Raw genomic sequence first — 15,421 nt, forward strand, 5'->3', positions numbered from 1 at the left:
AAAAATAAGAAAAATTTTGCTCAACAACGTGGGTCACTTGAACATACATTGTTATAGAATTCTTTTTTTTTACTGAGAAACACACCATAACATTAACTAAGAAGAAAATTACAAACATCAGTTAAAGGTTCTTTCCTCAACAAAGAGTCCAAAAAGGGAGGACTAGAAACCCATGAAGTTTTCAAATGAAACTTTCTAGCCCGTCGTGCAAGCCGGTCCGCTACCTTATTTTTGAGTCTCTTAATATGCACAACATTAAAACTAAAACAATTTGAAAGGGAAATCCGACATTCTTCTAAAAGATCACTACAACGCCAGTCAACTTCACCCTTGCCTTCTTTGACGAAATCCACTAATTGAAGGCAGTCGCTGACAAACAGAACTTTAGACAGATTCATCTCTTCTGCCCAAGAGATAGCCAAAATTAGGGTTGCTGCCTCAGCACCAACAACACCTGTAATCAGTCCAAAGTCTGCTCTTGATTGAATTAATCTACCTGCATTATCACAAAGAACAATTCCAATACCCATATTAAGATCTTTATAAGAACCATCAACAAAAATAACAAAGTCAACATCCTGCAGTGGAGTTGTAGTATTCACTCTACTCAAAGTATTCAAAGAAGGAGGAGCAATAAATGTATTGATCTGCCTTCTAGTATCCATAATAACCTTGTCCAGGTTAATAGTGGTATTTTTAAAGACCACGTCACATCTAAATTTCCAAACAGACCACATAACTATAGCGCCAATACTAGGCCAATCAACTGCATAAGGAGAGATACCCAGATTATTGTCAAACCAATTGAGAAAAATATCATCCACTGATCGCTATCGTATGCGTCAAAAATAAATTACACTTTCTCACTACTCAAAATATATAATATAGCAAGGGTAAGAAAAGATCGTTCCCACAGAGACGTCTAGGTTGTCGTTTGTTTCGATTTCTTATATAAACAAAGGTAACAAGGGGGGTTTTCTGATTTTTATAAACTAAGTTATACTAAAAACAAATAAAATAAAGCAAACACACAAATCAAGATATAAAGATATTGGTTAAGGATATTGTTTTCATTTACAAACATGTTCTTGTCTTAATAACTAGAATTGATATTTAATCTCTCATTATCGAAGGCTCTAGGATACCTTGATCGCAAGTATATCCCGCAAATCTCATCTTATCATCAATAAACACATTAAAAGATACGAAAATGAATTCTATCTAAGAGAACAACCTAACGTGTAAAAGCACTAATCAAGTTTAATTCCCTAGATGCATTAAGTTCAATGAAATCAGGCCAATCAAAGCAATCGAACGTGTAAAAGCACTAATCCGATTTACCAAAGGTTATAATTCACTTGTGACTACTAGGATGTATCACTACAAGCAATACTCACAATTATGCTACTTGCAATCAGAAATTTATCACTTTTGTGTATAATAAACTCTAATCTAGCAATAAAGATGAAAGCAAACTCAATCAATTCGCGACTCGACTAAACAAGCATTCAAATCATGTAACAATATTAATGGTGAATCATAAACGATAATACTGAGACAAAACTAATATATCAAACAAGGATTCATGTTATGTGAAATCAACTTTATCCATAACCAATGATAAAAACTAAGTACTCATATTCGTGGAGTTCATAACAATAAGGAAGATAAAACCTGTCATGTTTTTAAACCCTAGGCAAAATAGAAGAGAAGATCCCTCATATAAAATAGGACCCTCGAGAGTTTATATAACCTCTCTTGTGTGTATTGGCTTTCCTCAGATAAAACTTAAGAATCTCGACCAAGCATGTCCACTTTCAGCCCACTAGCAGCCACGACCCAGTCAATACAGGCCCATGTAGATCACTAAGCCAGTTTTCCGGAACTGAAGAGCTAACTTAGCTTGTTCCACCACCACATACTTTCGGCAATACCTGAACTCTTTCCCTGCATTTGCCTTCCCTGCAACATCATGTTCTTTCACATCCATTCATTCATTTACCAGGCCTAGGCTTCACTTTATGCATCCAACCATTCAGCAAATTTGGGTTCCTTGTAGTTTCATACATTCAAATTCATTCATCTAATTCACTGCGGCTACAGCCATGGCATCATCACTTGCACACTGCCAATGTCAAAGCAACGTCAACAACATATCTTCGTCTTGTCATTTCCTCGGCCTTAAACACACAGCAAGCAGCACCTGCCCCTGCTTAATCCTAGCATACATCTATTGCAGTCATAGCCATCAGTCACTGCCAACCACACTCCCTGAATTCATCAACTCGCAGTACCCACGGCAACGACATCTCACTTCCTGGCAGAATGTAAGACTCAAAAACCACTTGCACATTGCAGCACCATCCTCTGCAGCTCAGCATCACATTTCCTGCGCTACTCAGCTCTTGCACACTCCAATCATACACAGCCAGTACCATTACCTGTATCATCATGCCTGCACCACCAAATTGTCGAGCCATTTCTTTGTAACCTAACTCAACCCTGCCAATGAGTTTCAAACACAACCACAATTTCATTATCAGCTTCTCATCTGCAGCATCAGTCACTGCATCATTCCGAATCACCACCAGTGCCTCAAACCCATTATCTCACAGCAACAATCTCAATGTATATCTGCCATTACTTGCACCTGCAACTCTGAACTCAACTACAGCCAACAATCCACCAGTTTCCTTCTCCACTTGCAGAAGCACAATCACCACTTCAGTCAACATCGACAACCCATTCCTGCAATTTGAGCTACATCCACAGCTACAACATCATTAACAACCTGTAATTTCAGCTTCACAAACTCATCCAACAGCAACATCTCATTAAACCCTTCAATCAGTCAGCTCAAATCCTTGACACTCTGCCTAGCCACTGCATTAACACCTGCAACTGCTCATGCCATACCATTCTCTTCACAAGACTACCTCTTCCATATTAAGCCATCACCAACAGCAACCTCCATCATCACTGTCATATTCTCCAGATTCGAGTAAGCCCTTGAAAATCATCACTTCCATCTGCAATCTCCCAACACAATTGCATCCTTCACCATTCTCAGTTTCACATCAATTTGTGGAAAATCACCATCTGATTCATCTTCTCGCTTCAAATCACAGCAACAACTTCAACTAATTCCATCACTGTAAAGCCTAACCTGAGTACCACCAACAGCTGCTCACTTTAACCACACCTCAAGTTACAACCATTACCCATAGCAGTTTCAGTACCAGTTCTTCATCTTGGCATCAAATCTGCTATCTAAACTTTCACCAATCATCTTCAATTAACGGCCAACATCAAACCCATCCTCTTTCATCAATTTGTAACACAACAGAAACATTTTTTTCTTCTCCGATTCAAACCCATTATCGTCTCTGTCTGAATTTCGGTATCACCATCTCTTCAAACACCACAGAAGCCCTAACTTTTGAATTCCTGCTCAAGAGTGCTTCTCTGTTCATGTTCATTAACAAATTCCTTACCATACTCAAATTTAAAGCCAACCCACTCTCCAATTGCTTGCAAATCTCGAATCTCAGTTTCCTCTTACAGATCAAAATCACAGCAGTCACTCCCATTTACGGCTGGAGAAGAAATGACTTCTGTCTGAAAACTCAACCAATTCCTGCAGAACTCTTCTTCTATTGTCAGTTCCCAAGCTTCATCGATGCTTTCGCTCATATGACGTCGTAGTGACCTCATTCTTTCACCGCTAGCTTCATATTTTCGTTCTCTTCAAGATGATTGAGAAGAAATCCTGGAATTAAGCGAGTTTCACTCCCTTTTGCTCTAATGACTCCAAAACACCTAATAATACTCAAAAGCAAACATAAGATACATAATTTACAAAGACAATAGTAAAGAAAGTATAAATACTAGATATAAAACTAGGTGTTTTAGACACCTATCATCCACCCATTCAAAATCCCCACTTACAATATGCTGCAAAGAGAGGGCATACCAAATATGGGACACTATGGGACATTGAAAAAAACAGGTGCATCACTGTCTCAGAAGCATTCTTGCAAAGACAACAACAGTCATCCACCGCAGGATTATAAAGCATAAGGACAGAGTTAACATGCAACACATAAGCAAAGATTTTCCACATGAAAAACTTAATCTTAGGAAGACAATCTAAAGACCAAAATTTCTTCCAGAAAGAAGCACCTTCAGCAGTAATAGATTCATTCATATACACTTTATAAGCAGATTTTATAGTAAAATTTCCATTTCTTGTGTGAGCCCACATGATACTGTCTTGTTTGTTTGTATTTATTCTAAGAGAAAGAATTTTGTTGGCATCATCCTGAGAAAACAAAGAAGTAATAAGACCAATATTCCAGGAGTTATTCTGCCTATCAATAAGTTCACAGACAAAGTTGAAGTTTGCAAAATTTGGGTTAATCGGAGTCGGAGGAGAGCTACAGAAAGGTAACCAGTTAGAGGACCAAATACTTGTAGCCTTACCATCGTTGATTTTGTAAACAATATTATCTTTAATAAATTTCAAACCTTTTACTATACCCTTCCAAATCCAGGATGAAGTATCTGCAGCTTTATCAATCTCTAACATATTTTGATTTGGAAAGTACTTATCCTTGAAGAACCTAGTTACTAAATGATCAGGCTTCTTATACATTCTCCAACCAATTTTTTCTATAAAGACTCTGTTAGTAGCATAAGAGTTTTTAATACCAAGACCACCATTTAATTTTGTTTTACCAATATCACTCCAAGAGCGATAATAAGCAGCTCTCCTAGGGTCTTTCTTTGCCCACCAAAATGTTCTCTGAATTGAATCTATCTTAGCTGTAATCTTTTTAGGGAAGGGAAGCAAGACATATGATAAACAGCTAGGCTAGAAAGGACATATTTTGTGACAATAGTTCTACCAGCAACATTTAAGTTTGTTTTCTTGCAATTACTTAATCTGCTATAGAATTTATCAATGAGAAATTGAAAGGTCTTAGTCTTATCCCTATTAACAAATAAAGGGGTACCAAGATACTTCTCAGAAGTACTGAGAAATTTAATTCTGAGGATTCTATCTAATAATTTAACATGCTTATGATGCATTTTATTGCTAGTAAAGAATCCAGATTTTTCGAAATTTATAGCCTGACCTGAAGCTTGTGCAAAGGAGTCAATTATCTTCATAAGATTTCTTGCATAAGTTAAGGAAGCCTTCGAAAACAACATGCAGTCATCAACGAAAAACAAGTGAGAAATCGAAGGACTATGTTTCCTTAATTTAAAGCCCTGGATCAGATTATCTTTTTCTCCCTTTAATAAGAGCTGAGATAATGTTTCCATGATAAAATAAAAATGTAAGGAGAAAGGCAATCCCCCTGCCTTATCCCTCTAGTTGGAAAAAAGATCTCACCGGGAGCACCATTAACCAACACTGAGTAAGAAATTGTACTAATACATTGAAAAATTAGATGACACCAGTCTTCAGAGAATCCCAGCTTTTTAAATACAGCAAGAATAAAAGGCCACTCAAGACGATCAAAATCTTTTGATAAATCTAACTTGATAGACATAAACCCATTTTTATTATTTTTCCTTTTCCTGGTTTTAAAGGAGTGTAAAATTTCTTGACTGATTAATATATTATCTTGTATTTGCCTATTTGCTATAAACGCAGACTGAAAAGGCGAAATGAGAGAATCAAGTAAAGGTTTTAACCTATTTGTAAGTATTTTTGAGATGATTTTATAGATAGTATTTGTTAGACTAATAGGTCTGAAGTCATTGGGAGATGTAGGGTTATTAACCTTTGGGATCAGTGCAATGAAGGCATGATTCAGCTGCTTAAGAAGAAACTTGTTTCGGAAAAACGATTGCACATGATTTATAACTTCTAAAGATACCTCATTCCAGTTATCTCTAAAAAAACCACCAGGGAAACCATCCGGACCTGGTGATTTCCATGGAGCCATGTTTCTAATGGTTTCAAGAATTTCATCCGAAGTAGGTATGGCAATTAATCTGGTATTAATATCATCTGTTATTATAGGCTGAATGTCTTTAAGTACTTCCTCAATTACATCACTATTTGGCTGCGTTGAAGTATAAATGTTCTTGAAATGGCATGAAAGAAGAGAGACAACTTGATCTCTGCATTCCAGCCAGTTTCCTTGGCTGTCTCGCAGAGTATGTATATATACATATTTCTGAGTTTTACTGTATTATGAAAGAAGTGAGTATTCTTATCATAATGGTTGAAATAGTCAATTCTTGATTTCTGTTTATAAAACGAATTTTCAACCTCATACCAATAATCAAGCTGCTTCGAATAATTCAGAATGAATGAACCAATCGAGGGAGTATATGGCATAGATTGAAGCTTCTCAATTTCAGAGTTTAACTTTCCTATAGTGGTTTTAATATGCCCAAAAGAATTCCAATTCCAATTTCTTAAGTCATGCTTAAGATTTTTAAGCTTTCCAGCAGCAATGAAACTCGCAGAACTCCTAACTGACTTAGACCAAGAATTAACAAGCACATTCTTAAAATCTGGACTCAGTTGCCAACATTTGAAAAATTTATACGGAATGTTAAGTTTGTCTTCAAGATGAAAACATTTGAGCAAAATAGGACAATGATCAGAATAGACACAACCTAAATTTGTGACTCTAGTATGTGGCAGTAAAGATATCCATTTACCATTCATAAAACCCATATCCAACTTTTCAAAAATAAGCTCAGCCGGAACCTTGAATCTTCTATTACACCAAGTAAAAGTATTTCCAAAAGAGAACACTTCATTCATATTTAAACCAATCAGTTTATTTCTAACAAAGTCCGGAACAATCGAGTTTTCAGCAATTCCTCCCTGTTTCTCAGACGCATGCATAATGAAGTTGAAATCACCTAAAAGTAACCAAGGCCTGTTTGCATCTTCGTTTATGCTACTAAGAATATTCCATTGTGTTCTCATACCTGAGTTGCTTAGAGACCCATACACAAAGGAAATAAGACAGTTCTTAATACGTGGAGTTATGTCATGGACTATATGGATCATATTGAAAGAAGAGGTAATGACTTCTATGTTGGATTTTTCAAAATAACCTAAAGCTAGTCCTCCAGACTTACCCACAGAGGGAACAAAAAACCAAGCATCAAAAGGCAGGTGATGGCAATATTTACGAACAGTGTCTTCATCAACCATTGTCTCAATTAAGCACATAGCATCATATTTAAATTTCCTATATAAGTTTAAAAAATGCAACCATTTCCTATCAGAGCAACAACCATTTATGTTCCAACACAAGAACTTCATTGCACAATAAAGAAATAACTAACTAATCAATAGCAGTAAAGAAAGCAAAAAAATAGATATAGATATCAATAAATCCGAAAGATAGCAGATAAAGTAGATGAACTTACTAGGTCATGAGCATCCGAAGGTTCCACATCCATAGAGTCAGTTTCCATCATCATCAAATCAACTTCTTTTCCGAACTCTTCATCCATAATTTCAGGTTCAGGTGGCAACATTGATAAGGGCATAGGCTCAAGAATCAATGGCTCCATGGGAACTACCTCATTGTTATAGAATTTGCTTTATTCAGACACAGTAAAAAATCACAACAGGATTTAGACCAAGAGATACAAGAACCCGTACACAAGATGCTCATTCTAGTCTAGCAATATTCATTACAGCAATCAAACGCACCACCACCACAACAACCACCACCGCCACCATGACTTTTACCGAATTACTTTTTTTTTCCTAAAATAAGAACTTGGGTTTCTCTGAAAATCTGCCCTTGATATCTTGTAATTTTTTCCAGGGGCTTTCATCATCTTAGTTGGAAAAGGAGACCAAGAAAGTCTCCAAACACAACAAATGGTAAAACAACAACTAAAAACAACCTTGGTTAGCCTTAAAAGCCAAAGCTAAGAAACACGTCCAACCATAATACTTGGCCTAATTATAGAAAAATTAGGAAAAGTGTTGCTCCACAATGTGGGTCACTTGAACATGCTTTTTGAACCATGTACATCAACAACCTAAACACCCAATAACATCTCTCACACCACGTCGGGAGTTGCGGTAACCTCCCCTCCCATTGGCCGGTGAACAAAACCCTCGCTTCTGATTGGACGAAATCAAAGTTAGACCTCTTACATTTCGTGGCCGTTAATTTTTTATAATGAAATTTGGGCCTTCGTATTAGCGGCAAAATCTACAAATATCTTTTGTGAGGGCCCGAACAATTTTTTTTTTTTGGGAAAAGAAACGAGATTTTTTTTTTCAGGAAAAAATCTGAGAATTTCCATATAAAAAGAAAAATCAACTAAAATAAGTTTTCACGAGATTCTTTCATCGGAAATTAATGGAAAAGAAATCTTAGAAGATCTTTGATGGAAAAGTCGAAACAATTTTTTTTTTTAGAAAAGATCCGAAAATTTCCATGTTAAAAGAAAAATCAAATTCTGATGGGATTCTTTCATCGGCAATTAATGGGAAAGGATGGAAGTTTCATGTATACCAAGTTTAGGCTATTATATTATTGACAGTTAATTCTAAGTTTAGAGCTTCTCCAATGGTTGTTGTATGTATTTCCTATGTGGAAACACTAACAAGACACTTTTATTCCAAATTTTCCTTAAATTTAGGTGAAAAAGTTATTCATCTCCAATGATGTTGTTTGTGATCATTTTCTTATTAAATGTAAATTTTATGTTTAGTAATTTTAACATTTTATTAGATCTAAAAATGATTCTTTATTATATTAGAATTAATTTTAGTAAATAAAATATTTTTTTAATTTAAAAAAACGGATTAGGATGGTAGACAATGTCAAGGGGAATGTGGGACATTTTCTACCTAAAGTCATGCCTACATTGATTTATGACATCCGGGTTGGAGAATGATTTTAGAGAAAATCGATGTGCATCCTAGATGGATTTTGACATTTATCTCCACACATGCCATTGGAGAAGCTCTTAGGATTGTACGTCTGTTCAATGGAAACCAAAAAGGAAGTTTCATGGAGTGGAGTTTATGTTAGAGAGATATATATAAGTTACGCAAAGCTTATTTCACGTTCAGACAGAGAGTATCAGGCGACCAAACTCTTTTTGTTTTGGTTTGGTTTGGTTGGTTTTTTTTTTTTAATTTTTTGATAACAAAGTACCTTTTCATTAATAGAAATTCAATGATACAATGGGTTTAAGATCAAAAATAAGAAAATAAAAAGAAACATACCGTAAAAGTACAATTCCGAGAAATCCGACAAGAGAAAGAGAAGGATACCGGTGTAGACCAAATACAAGTATGAATGAGAACCGAATAAATTGGAGGAGTGATGGTTTTTCTTGGAAATTAAATTCCAACCATTAAATTTGTTTTTCTTCTTAAAAAGATGTGCTCCCAAAGTAGGAGTGATTTGCTCAAATCTCTTAAACCTAGTCATGAAGCTTCCGTCGTCAAAAACAATGTTGATAAAGTTTCCGTCGCCGGATAATTCAAGGATGAAGATTCTGATGAAGATTCCGTCGCCGGAGACAACAAAGATGATGATTTCGTCGTTGGAGAGCTTTGCTAGTGATATATATACCCAATAAAGTAACCAAGAATGGCCATTAAAGCCAAGACAAACCTCCATAGAAGAGGAGACAAAACCACCATCATGGTGTAGATAAGAAAACATAATAAAAATGATGCAAAACTTAAATCTAAACTAAGAAAACAATAAAAATTGAAAGAACCTGCTCAGATCCAGCCCTAAACGGACTAGATCTGAGCGGGAAGATTTTGTCGGCGGTTGGTTTTTTTTCTCCTGATAGAAGAGATGGTAGAGACGAGAGAAGGTTTTTTTTTTTTTTTGCATGAAAAAATGGTTTGTTTTTATTTGATTTCTCCTAACCCTGACCTTTTTATTTATTCATCACCAGCCTAATTTTTTTCCGTCTATTACTGGTTTCAATTTCTTTAGCTGATGTTCTTTTGTTTCTGCTTTTTTTTTTCTTAGCCCTAATATTCACACGGCGTCAACAAATCAAGACGTGCAAGTGCATCATCCTTGAATGAGATCAGGTAGATTTTCTTACTTTCTCATACTAAGATTTTCTATCGATCTGCAACATATGGATTTCCGACCATTGGTTAAGCAAGAGGGAAAAAAATATGAGATAATCGACCGCTATTTTCTGTGGTAAAGTTGTGCTCTCCGTTATCTTTTTCCTGGGTTATTATTCTCTTTGATCCTTTTCTTTTTTCTCATGGATACAACAACGTAATTGGGGATATTATATAGTTAACTCAATCATACAGTTCCATCCCTTTTTTATTTGTTTTTATTGAACCCAACTGCATTGCTGTTAGTGAGTTTAAGTCATGCATTAGAACATAAAGAGTACATTGTGTATATTTGATACCACCACCACAACTCACAGGCTTCACAGAGAATGGATTAACCACATATATCCCAAGTAATAACCCATCACTTGATTTCTCTTTCATGTAGATCCTGATACACCATAGCTCTACTAAAGTTGGATCCTTTAACATTTTTTTTTTGGAAATATTTGTAAACAAGTTTATATGGAAATATTTTTTAGGCTAAGCATTGATACTGCTAAGCAAACCATTAAATCAAATCGCAAACTTCTGTTTTTCAATCTGTATTAATGCTAAGAATATTTATTTTTTTAGAGAAAGAAAATAAATTTAACTTAAATAGAATTTTTCTCCTAACCCGTATAATTCATGATGCAGATACTTATGGTAACCATACTTACCGTTTATAAAATACCTACATTAATTTATGTAAAATCTATCAATGTTAATGGCAAGCGTCTACGTTTTTAGCTTATGAATTGGTAAGTAACTAAGTATCTATGTAAAATTCTGATACTGGTGAAAGATTTCTGCATGTCCATATATATAGTATACTGGAGACTAATTCTTAGAGTACAACAAGTATTAGCTAATTTTGGAAGTTTTGGATTTGTTTCGCAGAAATCCTAGCTCTTTTCCTCTGGATCTTTCTTCTTATTTGTCGCTCAAAATTTGCTTCACCTTTTTTAATTTTAATTAATTGACAGTTTTAAGGTTTTTTTGTACAATTTCGTTTTGATTGTTTGTTACTGTTTCATAAATGTTTGATCTCTCTTCTGTTCCGTTCTCACTAACTTTTTTAATTTTAATAAAATTGAAGTTTTAGGATTTTCTAAGTCGTGTTTGTATTGTTCTTGGCAGCTATAGTTGTGGTTATCAACAGTTCTCTATTATGTATTCGGCTGGCCAACTACTACAATTTATTCCATAATGGGGAACTGACTGTGGAGTCTACCAGATGGTTGTATTTGTATCAGCAATAATAAACGATACAAGACTACTGGACTTGAACGTTCAGTCACAATCGCATATAGAATATCAATGGGTGGGGAGGAAAATTTGAAAACAATGGAATTCAGTGAACAATGTTTGTAATCCTAACCAAGTTTTACCAAGTATCTCCATGTAAAAATAGTGATGGTGGAACTTCATGGATGTTCTTTAGATGATCCCAATTATGACTATTCGACTTGCATTATCATTGTACAGCCAATATGCGTACTGTCTATCTACTCTTAGTCCATGGGTCCATGAAGACTTTGAGTTGAACAAAACCAGATTGAATCCGTAACATATACCGGATGACTGATGTATTGTTTCAGGGGCAGAAAGGCGTAACTGAATGGAATTGGAATTGCTAATCATCTAAGAGATCGAGCAAACTCAGTTTGTCATGAGACAACCTAAGACACTTAAGATCTGTTGCTAATTCGGTGTCAACTGAGCACGTAAAATCACCAACTCTCTTATTTATTTGTTTCAATTTTTTCGTTGTTTTTCGTTTATTTGATTTTCATCATTATCATCAACTCTATTTTTGATTAGGGTTGGGTTTTTTTCACTACTGAAGCCCCTTTGTTTTATTTTGATTTTACAGGTAATGGTTATTCAATTATGTTGCTTCTTACATTTGGTTCATGTTTTGAAGGAGATTGCCATTGCGCGGGAAGAAATAAAAATAAGCCTGGTTTTGGAGGAATTAACAACTACATTATGCCGATATAGACTTATCAACATTTCCATGGAAATGTAATTACCTTTTATGTAGAATGGAGTTTGTACATAATTTTTCATACGTTACGATTAGACTACATGGATGAAAAAAGGGCTGAATATGGGTTCAAGAAGAAGGGGAAAAAAAGACAACCAAGGATCTCCATGTAAAAAATAGTAACAGTGCAACTTCATGAAGTGTTCTTTAAATGGATGGAAATATCCTAATTATGATTAGTAGACTTGCATTTCAGGACGATGCAAACAACAGTTGGTGCATTTGGTGGTGCTAGAGATTATGCATAAGGGGTGGTCGCACCACCACTAATGGTGGCAAGTGCAGGGAATAGTGATCCTGTGCAACATTAAGCTTAAGTACCCCACTATTCCTTGCACCAAAGCTTTGTCGAAACATTCGGTACGTTGTTTTGACATAAAGCTTATTTGCAGTATAAAAAACACATATATGGTTTATGGAAATTTGCACCATTCTAACAATTTTTCATTTTTAAGATATGTTTGGATATCGTTCTAGAGCCAGTGGATTATGTTATTACTTATTATTGGCGCTGACGTTCTTGCCAATATGTGCACTGTCTACTCTTAATTAATTGATCATATTCAGGTACTGGATATAAGATTTTAAATCATGTTTTTTTTCATGAATCTTCTAACAAATGAAAGATTAATCTTTTTGGTTTTGATGAATTCATCCGCCTCTAGAAATTTGGTTGGCCGTATTGGGTATGCTTAGAGATTTACTCAAGTCGATTTTTAATACATTATTGGTCTTCATAATTTGTTCAACCTCACTGGATAAGCTTATTGGATTTGATTACCAGCACCAAAAGTCTCTCTTGCATTTGCATATCACAGGCAACTGTGATATCGGTTTTTCCTCCTCCTCCATATGGTACTATTTTATCATCAGGAATTGATAACCTGTAAATCATTTTCAAACCTGTCTGCGTAATTTTTTATTTATGCTTTGATTTTAGGGGAGTCACCAGGCTTTGAAATTTACCATGCTTACAAAGAGCATTATCTTTGGCAGTGTTTCTTCCAAAAATCAGTAGTCACCCAAACGTGGTTTCTTATGGATTTCAATAGTTTTTTGTGCAGATTCTCCACAGATTGATCTAGGCCTAAGATACCTGACTAAGCAACTCTTTTTTCTCAGGTCAGGATCCACGAGGCGAAACTCAATTAAGACCCAAGACCCAGGGTTAGTTGAGTTTAAGATGCATCAGGTGGTCACGGCGATAACGGTGACATCGGGTGAGATATGACTACTATTTCCTTTATGCAATTTTTACCTTTGCGCTTTCAATGTCAATCAACATAGTGCCTTTTATCTGTGAACGTTAGCAATGACGTTTGAATTTTTACATACTTTTCGTAACTTCGTTGTGAACGATGTAGTACATAGACACTGTTTCCTTGATAAGTTGGTAGGTGAACAAAAAAACGTTTGATTTTTTTCCATATGACTACGCGTCGAGCAGGGTGTAGCAATGTAGGAGTATTTTCCTGTGTTTTTAATGGTCACCATCGTTTGTGTATGAAATGTACGGGGTGGACATGCGTATCAGGGATTCATCATAAAACCATTTGTGTGTGCTGAATAACCAAACAAATTTAAACATGATTTGTTTTCTCATGCGTGGTTTAGGTATTTTTAATCCTAGCTTAATTGGGGGCCATCGGAATTAATTGGGGGTCATATCTAGAGGACAAAAAAGGTCACCAGAACCTAATTTGGGTCACCACTTATAAAAACATTTTTTAAATGGCTAAAATGTCCCTAAATGATTAGTGTTAATTTAATTAATTAGTGATAATCTTAATTAATTAGAGTTTAATTTTTTTTTCTCAGATTTTTTGTCTGCAATTTCATTGACGACCCTTAACAGTCGTTAATGTTTAGACTGTTTAAGTGACGACTCTAAACTGTCGAAGATTCATTAATGGCGGAAATGTACGACAGTTTTGGGTCGTCATAAAAATGATCAATTCCCTGACGACCCTTGGAAGGGTCGTTACTGTTTTGGTTACGCATTTGACGACTTAAACAATCGTTAATGTTTTAGAAATGTCGTTATAGACTGTCGTTAATCTCTAAAAAGAGTCGTTAGTGTATGATAGTTTAGAGTCGTTATTGTTTTGATCATGATGTATATGACGATCCTACACTGTCGTTAATGTCGATGAAGGATCGTTACTTGAAAAAAAAATATTAATCAAGAATAAAATAGTATATTCATCTTCCGAGTTTTACACTCCTGAAAAATTTGGGGGCAAACAAAATTCCATGGCCCCCAATTAGAAACCATGGCCCCCAATTAAGCTAGATTTTAAATATGTACTGTTTGATAGATAGCTTAATAATATATTTGTTTAGCACCTACGTGGGCTGAAAGATATAAACATTTTTTTGGGTGTTCAAGAATTACAAAAGTTTCTTGGTCATGGCTTTGTGTGCGAGATGACAAAAATTAGGCTGCCGATTTCTTGCAGTTTCCTAGCCAAAGAATCTTTTAATTGCTTGGAACGGGAAAAAGGTGTATTTTACGTTTTTAGTGATGCTTTGGAGATTTTTAGGAAAAAACGATGCGGTTTATGTGAATTCTTTTGCTTCTAGATGGGTATAACGCGTGCATTGACTTTATGTTTTGCAGGAAGAGGCCAATGAATTTGTGAGCTCTTAAAGGTACGTGTTTTTAAATGAACAAATCAAAATGTTGTAAATTAAAGGATCAATTCATTCGAGAAATGTACCAGGCAAATGAGTAAGATTGTTTCCTTAATTCTGTATCTCTTCATGTGCCGAAACATCTGATCGGAAGTTGCTAACTGTGAGCTAAAAGTTATTTTTGTTAATGCATGATTATAGACTTAGGTGGAAGTAATTTTATGTTTTCTTATTATGTAAGTTGTTCTGAACTAATTGTGTTGTGATTTCCATTAAGAGATGTTGTTCAAAAACTAAAAGAGTGTGGAGTTTAGATTTTGGTATACAATCCTCTTAAACAAGACCTTATCCATACGTGATCCAGAAGGGTGAAAGCTAAGATTGTTCTGCATTGGATGACTGCAGGCGGTGACGTGGGTGATACGTGCCTCTACATAAAAAATTCTCAGGTCTCAGTGAGTACTTGGCTTTATCCTCTTTTATGAGTCACCGCCGCCAGACTTCTACTTATTACTTTTTCATTTGACTTGATTCATAGTCCTCACTGTATTAACCATATATAAACGCATCTTGATGGAGCTTTTCATATCAGGGTCTGCAGTCCTGTAAGAAAAATCCGAAAAATCTTAATTAGTGGGAAAGCAAAT

At 35.3% G+C, this 15,421-nt stretch overlaps 1 long non-coding RNA gene across 14 annotated transcripts; it reads left to right on the forward strand.

Annotated features, from left to right (window-relative positions):
• The first annotated feature begins 9,658 nt into the window (after nucleotides 1–9,658).
• LOC113282414 lies at nucleotides 9,659–15,421 on the forward strand. Of its 14 annotated transcripts, none has more exons than XR_003326906.1 (7): nucleotides 9,659–9,869; nucleotides 10,002–10,066; nucleotides 11,231–11,817; nucleotides 11,967–12,707; nucleotides 12,904–12,995; nucleotides 13,263–13,360; nucleotides 14,761–15,421. It is a non-coding gene; the product is annotated as an uncharacterized LOC113282414 (long non-coding RNA). The 14 variants fall into 14 exon arrangements; XR_003326905.1 differs by having other exon boundaries at nucleotides 11,967–12,500; nucleotides 12,596–12,707; nucleotides 12,806–13,360; XR_003326912.1 differs by lacking the exon at nucleotides 12,904–12,995 and having other exon boundaries at nucleotides 11,967–12,500; nucleotides 12,596–12,707.

Source organism: Papaver somniferum, chromosome 5 (assembly GCF_003573695.1).
Source record: "Papaver somniferum cultivar HN1 chromosome 5, ASM357369v1, whole genome shotgun sequence".
In the NCBI taxonomy this organism is placed as follows: domain Eukaryota; kingdom Viridiplantae; phylum Streptophyta; class Magnoliopsida; order Ranunculales; family Papaveraceae; genus Papaver; species Papaver somniferum.